General features: G+C 32.3%; 1 pseudogene; it reads right to left on the reverse strand.

Annotated features, from left to right (window-relative positions):
* Nucleotides 1–5,009: 5,009 nt before the first annotated feature.
* Nucleotides 5,010–6,564, reverse strand: LOC112730244 (vacuolar protein sorting-associated protein 55 homolog; annotated as a pseudogene).
* Nucleotides 6,565–7,522: the final 958 nt, after the last annotated feature.

Below are 7,522 nucleotides of genomic sequence, written 5' to 3' on the forward strand. Positions count from 1 at the left end.
CACCTAGGATTACCTATTGCCTTACGGACTTCCCAACCCTCGAAACTCACTATTTCTTGTATACCACACTCTGCATACTTTTCTGAAAATATTATTTCAGAAAGAGCCACTCCCTGTAATCAGAATATTATGCTTTATTATTCGAAGTAATGTTATTATTAGCTTTGTTTCTATAGTAGGAGAACTTACTATATTTCTAATATGATGCTTGTGTGGTTCATCATCTTCAACCTTACAGTGAGAGTCTAAATGATAAAGTATTTTGTCAGGAATGATCATTACCATTAGATACCAGTGATCGTTCTCTTTGATTGGGACATATATCTGTATAACAAATAGGATGTAATATGTATAAGTACAAGTTTGAGTACTTTTTATTATAATAAAAATATTCCAATAATTAATGAGAATTTACAAATTGAAGGTCACAGGTTGGTGGCATATAATGTGCATATTTTTTCAGTAGGTCATGATCCTCCATATGTAACAACACGTTATCCTACGTATGTTTGAGCACAATGGTTATTTATTTTACTTAGTTAAAATGAGCAAATCAAGATTTTGACTTATTGAAAATGATGGTAGACGGGACCAAACATTCTTTAATTTGGTCATACTAATATTTGATGTTATCTTCAATGCCATCAGCTTTATTACTAGTTCAGACACTTGCTTTCCAGGTACGACACAGAACAGATCTTCTCTAGTTACAGTTGTATCGTGAATATGAACCAAATCCTCTCTAACACAAAGCCACCATGTTAGCCACAGAGATAACTAAAACTAAAAATAAAAGATAACAAAAAAAATGCTCACGTTATATCATTATCAGTAGCAAAGATGTACATAGCCATATTAACCAAATCCTCACTCAACCTCATATCTTGTGGTAGTTTGAATGAACAATTAAGATTATGCACAAAACATAGAGGTTATCCACAATATACGTATTTGAATACTATGCCAATAAAATATTTTTAACTAAATAAAATACCTTTGGGATAGAAGTTGACTTGAAAGCCATTATTTTTGTTTCGCAGAGCTCGTTAACCGTGCGTTGTCTGTGGTGAAAGTTAAAGGCCCTTTGCGTACTCTAGTTTCTGCCATCTTGCTTGATAGTTGACCTTTGTGCTCAAGTTTTGGCATTTTAGCTGGTCGTGCAAATGCTATGTTTTGGATAGATGGTGGATTATTGACTCTTGCCAATTTGTCCTTTTGCCTTACAAACGTACTCGGATGTTCTTGCACAGTTTTGAGTTTTGCTATTTCTTTGAAAACCCAATCTTGACTTTGGCTTCGATTTCTCTTCTCCATCCAGCCATGTTTATGTCCCTTTGGAGAACGATGGTGGCAGATTGTGCGAAATCTCAACGTCCTTATTTTCGTCGGATAAATCCGTAAACACACAATCTTCGGACTTTACTTGCAACGGACAAGAGTTCTTCTTTGTTACATCACCATAGGATTTATCCTTCAGCTCATATAGATCCGTATTGTCGAATTTCTCATGATGCTTCTCATCAGTTTTACATTAAAAGGCAGTTAGTTTATCAAGTAAATTTTTCACCATCCACATTGCTTTCTCCATTTCATCAACTCTCTTGGATAAAGACTATATTATAAAAAGAAAATTAGCATTGGTATATATAAATAACATTGTAATTTATCATGAGTTGGATATATTACCTCTATTGCATGTAGTATTTGTTTCAACGAAAAATTTTCAATAATTTCCATCGAAGAAGATCCAATGTGATCGTCTACTACTTTTTCTTCCATTACTCTACTAGATTGTAATTTTAGTTTTAGTAAAGATAGTTAATAGTGTTCTATGCTTAAGTGTTTATATATAAGAATAAGATTATGTTTCACACAACTAATTCTCGTTTAATAATTTAAATATGATAACCAATAATTTATAATTTAACTTTAAATTAAAAATCAAAATTTATCCAAAATTTATCAACTTTCCACGCCCAAAATTACTATCCTTTTCTTTTTGATTAAAATAATAATAAATTTGAGGTTATATTTTAAATATTAGCCTTTTAAAAAACATAAAATTAGATTATTTTATATAATCTTATTATTCTTAACTTCTTTTTATCTTTCTCAAATTAGATAACTTTTTTTTTTTTAAAAAAATAGAAATAAAATATTTTAAAATTTGTATTATTTTTATCTTATCTTATCTTTTATAACCAAATTTGCTATATATTCATCCTAAGGGGTTATATGATAAAATACAAGACAAAATACTGAGTGAGTAGTAAAAGATTATTCCAATGAAAACTATGTAGGTCAAAAATATGTTTAACAATCTAACAAAAAGGATAGAAAACTTAGAATCGGTCATTCATGTTCTACACCAAAAGATTGATGTGATCATGGCACAACAGATAACTTCCACAGATAGTAGTTTGATATTGGATCCTACTATAGTTGTGCAATCTTCGAAAAGTACAAAAACTAGTAGCGATCTTACTAGTATCCTGCCAATTCAACCCAAAAAGTTATTCCACTTGGATATTACTCGTGAAGCAACAACTCCACCTAATGGACAACCACATGTTAGAATAGGAGTTGTACTGCCAAAGGTAACCTTTTTTTTCTTCTTTCTTTTACTTTTTTTCTTTTTTCTTTATTTTTTAGTGTAATCTTGAAACTATTTTTTTTAACTACAGTGGTGGACACTTATTGCATTTGAGCCTACACCTTCGATGATGTTAACCAATTCTCAAGCTGATGTTACAGCCTATCTTTTTTCGAATACGTTAGATCCGTACGTATGATTTATGATTATGTGTAATATATAATAGTTTAAAAATTCTATGATTCTCCTAGCTAACCATTTTATGACTTTGGCAATTCTGAAGATTTGGTAATCTCAGATGAAAAAGGTTATAGAAGTACATTTAGATGTCTTGTGTCGGAAAAATGTGTCGAATCACGAGTAAGTATAGAGGTCAATGCATATTATACTTTTTCTTGTAATTATATTTTTAAGCTTCTATTTACCTATAAACATATTTTACATATAAATTTAACATATTGTAGGTTATAAATCTGGTTGCACTTATGATGACACGTGTATTTCGACGTAGGAATGAAGATCCAATTTGCTGGTTTATGCCTGAACATTTTGCAGTAAAGTTATCCCTATAATATTTCTAAATTATTAGTTAATATTTTTGTCTAATAGTTTGAGTGGATATACTAATTTATAAAGAAGTCATTTTTTCTAGACTAAACCATGCCATGTACTCACACGAGCAAAGTTTATAATTAAATTAGCAATTCAAAAGTAGTTGTTAAATTGAAAAGATATTTTCATTTACCAATATGTTTGTGTTTGCAGCGATATGCTTTAAGCGACAAATACAAACCGACCGAGGTTATATGTGATTTCCTTGGAGCTTATATATCACTGGAAGTTAGCCACGTCATTAGGGTACAAGTGACCAATTTGTTTCCCATTAATATACTATTATATTTTTTAATGTTTATAATGGTTTAAGGTTAATTGCAGGTTTTTATCCCTATCTATGAGGAACTACATTGGTATTTGGTTATTGTTGACTTTATGAGCTGTCAATTAATCTTATTGAATTCACTTCCTTGTGTTGGAAAACATCAACAACGCAAAAGGAACGCAATTAAAGTAGTAATTATTTGTTATAAATCAGTACTCAATCATCTAGAATCGCTTAACAATTTAATAATTTAAACAACCGTTTGTTATAACTGGTACTCTTAGTCAATTTAAATCATGTACAATTCACTCTTTTTTTGGGTCATGAATTCACTCTTGTACAGCAACTTATTTAGAAGCGATGTTAGATGATCATATTTTTTATGATTATAAAACTAAAATTGTAGATTGTTCCACTTTTTGGCCTATCACACCTTTTGGCCTACCCACTCAAAAAAATAGATTGTAAGTCTAATATTTAAATTCTTTTTTTTTAAATATCATAACTGGTTCAATAGTTTATATCTTATATGTATATAATAACTATTTGTTGAATGCTTTATATCTTAGGAATGATAGCGGAGTTTGGGTAACCAGTTGGATGAGAGAATGTACTTTACAAGATTACTTCAATATTCAGGTAATATTTATAACAAAGTATTTTTAACATAACTTTTTCAACATACTTCTAATTAGAACTATATTGTTGGTGCTCTAAGCAGATTAACGACTCCACACGAATGAGACTTGCTGTGGATCTGGTTTTAGAGGAGTACAACGATTTGGTTCTCGTAATCCAAGAAAATGGTTGGCAATATAGGAACAAGGTGGAAGCAGAGCATGAAGACATTTGGGAGTGAGGAATTATCCAAGAAAATTCAAATTTCATTAGGTTGGATTTGTGATTTATTTTGGGCTTGAAGATGAGAATTAAATTCTCAAAAGATTTTAAATTCATGTAATTTTTATGTTTTAAAAGTAAGAAAAAAATTTAATTCTCAAGAAAATTCTAATTTTATGCTTTCTAAACACATTCTTAATCTTTATCCTTACTTACACAAAAAAAATCTTTATCCTTACTTCATCCCGCATTAACAAGTTCCTTCATAAACAATTATTAGAATATCAATCCAATTTCTCAATCAAATTCAACGAAAATATCATTAGCCTTAACAATTCTGTAAGAAAAAACTTGGGGCACTGTAATTACGATAAATTGATTAAATTCATTTCCTAAGAGTTTAATTCACGATTGTATTGAAGTGGCAATCCACTATCTAAACAAGTGTAACTCAATTATGATAATAACATTGTTGCCTCATTCTCCAACTGACGGTAAATCACACATACATATACAAAGTACGTCAAGTTCCCGTATGTTTTGTCCGAAAGCTCCCTTACAGTTGCTGAGGTTTGGAAATCATTTTCAGCAACATGGTAATGGCATTCAATTTCAATGGTTTGAAACGGGAAAATGTCTAGGTAAAAGCTTATAAAAGCAAGAGAACCAATAGCGAGCACAAAGAATAAATCCATTTTACACATGAAATTATGCCTAGTAGATTTCCATCTCATATCATACTATAATAGTCATCTTCATCACTCATCCCCATGAAACACAATATGACTAAAACACACACGAAGAACGATGAAAGCTCCATTGCAAAGGCTCCCCAACCAATAACACCAGAATGCTTTAGAATGCTTTAGAATGCTTGGAATGGCAATGCTTCCAATAGTTGAGAATCCAGTTAAGAACTTGGCTAAATTCACCTAGCTGTTCCATCATTCATCAGACCACAAAAAAAAAGCTAAATGATTAATAACCCTAGCTCGGTATACAATCTTATCTTTTTTTTCTTTTTAAATTGTTTTTCAATTAATGCTTGAATAATAACAGTTTACCTGCTATCAGATTCAGAAAATACAGAAGAACCATTAGACCCCACAAAGAACAGCAGTGGCATTGGGAGTAGCACATATGTTATAGCTGCAAGAAAACAAAACACCAAATGTAATAACAAACCAGGAATGTTCGGTCACATTAACATCTCATTCCCTTAAATCTTCAAGAAAAAAATACAGAGATGCTTTATCTCACCACTTAGCATCGGCCACCAATTATTATACAAAGCACATGCTTGTCACATAACACAGATGCAACTAGGTAAGCAATAATTACTTCGTTACCAATAAGATGTGATGCATTTATTAACAATAAGAAGAATACAGACCAAAATTTGCAAGACAATTCCCCCAGAGACTAAGATTGCCAAAAAGGCAAGTTTTCCCGTGCTCAGGCAAGAACGCAGATATCCTGGTAAGTCTGCTGTAACACCCTACCATACAAAGCTTTACGCTTAAGTCGTAAAACAGAGGTGATATGGTATTATGACCTCTAAAATAAAATGAGTAAATATAATAGCAGAAGAGTTATAATATGCTAGGAGCCTTGAAGAATAAAGGAAATAAAAAATTGCAAAATAAAAGCGCAACGCTCAAGGAACAAGTTGACTTGCGTGCTAAGAAAACCATAACTACTAAACATAAGATGACAGAAGTAGGAATAGAGTGCCAAAGATACCAAATAACAAGCTCCTAACTCAGCCCGCGAAGTTAAAACTGGACAGAGAATATTTACATATATATACATACATATCCAAAACCCAAAGTACATATACATAATCCTGCCTCTCCATAAACCTCTAAGAGGATCAAAAAGAACAAGTTAAGCAGAGGGAAAGCTAAGTACATATTTATATATATTTGTACAACAAAATTACCCAGTAACCCCTCCGCTTTAAGAGTCCAGACGCCTAACGAGATGGCTCCCGACCTGCATCTGAAAAACAACAACATAGTATGGAATGAGAACCGGAGGTTCTCAGTATGGTAAAGGTGCCACCAAATAATATATAAGGTCCTCGGAATGCCAGAGGCAATCCTAGAACGCCGACACTCAGATTATAGAGCTTAAAGTATTAAATAGAAGCCATAAAAGGTGGTTTTCTAAAAAATATTTAAACCTAACTTAATGTAACCTTAAATCTAAGTCCCATACTGCCATTCCTCCATACCTCTAACTTCGTCATGCATTTCCACTGACAAATAAATAGATAAAGGCAAACACAAGAAGGTTACAGTTATTACAGGTAACAAAGTACACATTTAGCATGGCAAATACATATAGGCACACCCAATTAAAGCACAAGCAAGTAGTTCAAGTAATATACATATGGTGCATGCCTGTCCTATGGCTGATGAGGCTCATCTGTCGGTTATCCAGCCAACCCGACAAGTCTGAATTGTACTTAGACTGTCCCCTGACGTGCATCCCCAAGAGTCTATGCATAGTTTTTCTCAAATAATCAATATTGCTCAATGGGGGTAACATTCCCGAGAATTTATATAGTGCCGGGTCACACTTACGTTGTAGGGTCAACAGAGTATCGAGTTTTCAACCTCACGTGGTGGCAAGCCACGGCACTTGATCCAGGGAATCTCGTATCTCAGATTATTCAAATTCATAGGCCATATAAATAATTCAATTATAATTCATCAACATCCACATCATTCTCAATCGCATCTCATTCATCATTATACGTCAATCATATTCAATCCTTATCCTTCATTATCACACCTCCCATTCTGTCCATCAATAGTTCCAATTCAAAACATAATTCATTCTTTTCCAAATGAATCAAACTTAAAACATGCTCATTTTCTTAATAACCCAAAATCAAACCATATAACCTTTGAATCTAAATCTTTTTAAATAATCATATAAACAAAATCTCTAATTTTTTTTATAAAATTTCAGCAGCATCTCCTCTAAAACTCGGACTTTGCCACCCTTTTCGGGTCCAAACCTGCATTCTTTTCAATTCAACATACCCTTCCTCATCATCATAACAATCACCACAATAAATCTACCTCAGATAAGCAATTATACTCATACAATATTCAAATCCAACAGCCAAAATTCAACTAAGAATCATAGTTCACAAATCCTAGGGTTTTAACACAAAATACCTCATTATCACAACAACC

This window comes from Arachis hypogaea, chromosome 12 (genome assembly GCF_003086295.3).
Source record: "Arachis hypogaea cultivar Tifrunner chromosome 12, arahy.Tifrunner.gnm2.J5K5, whole genome shotgun sequence".
NCBI lineage: Eukaryota > Viridiplantae > Streptophyta > Magnoliopsida > Fabales > Fabaceae > Arachis > Arachis hypogaea.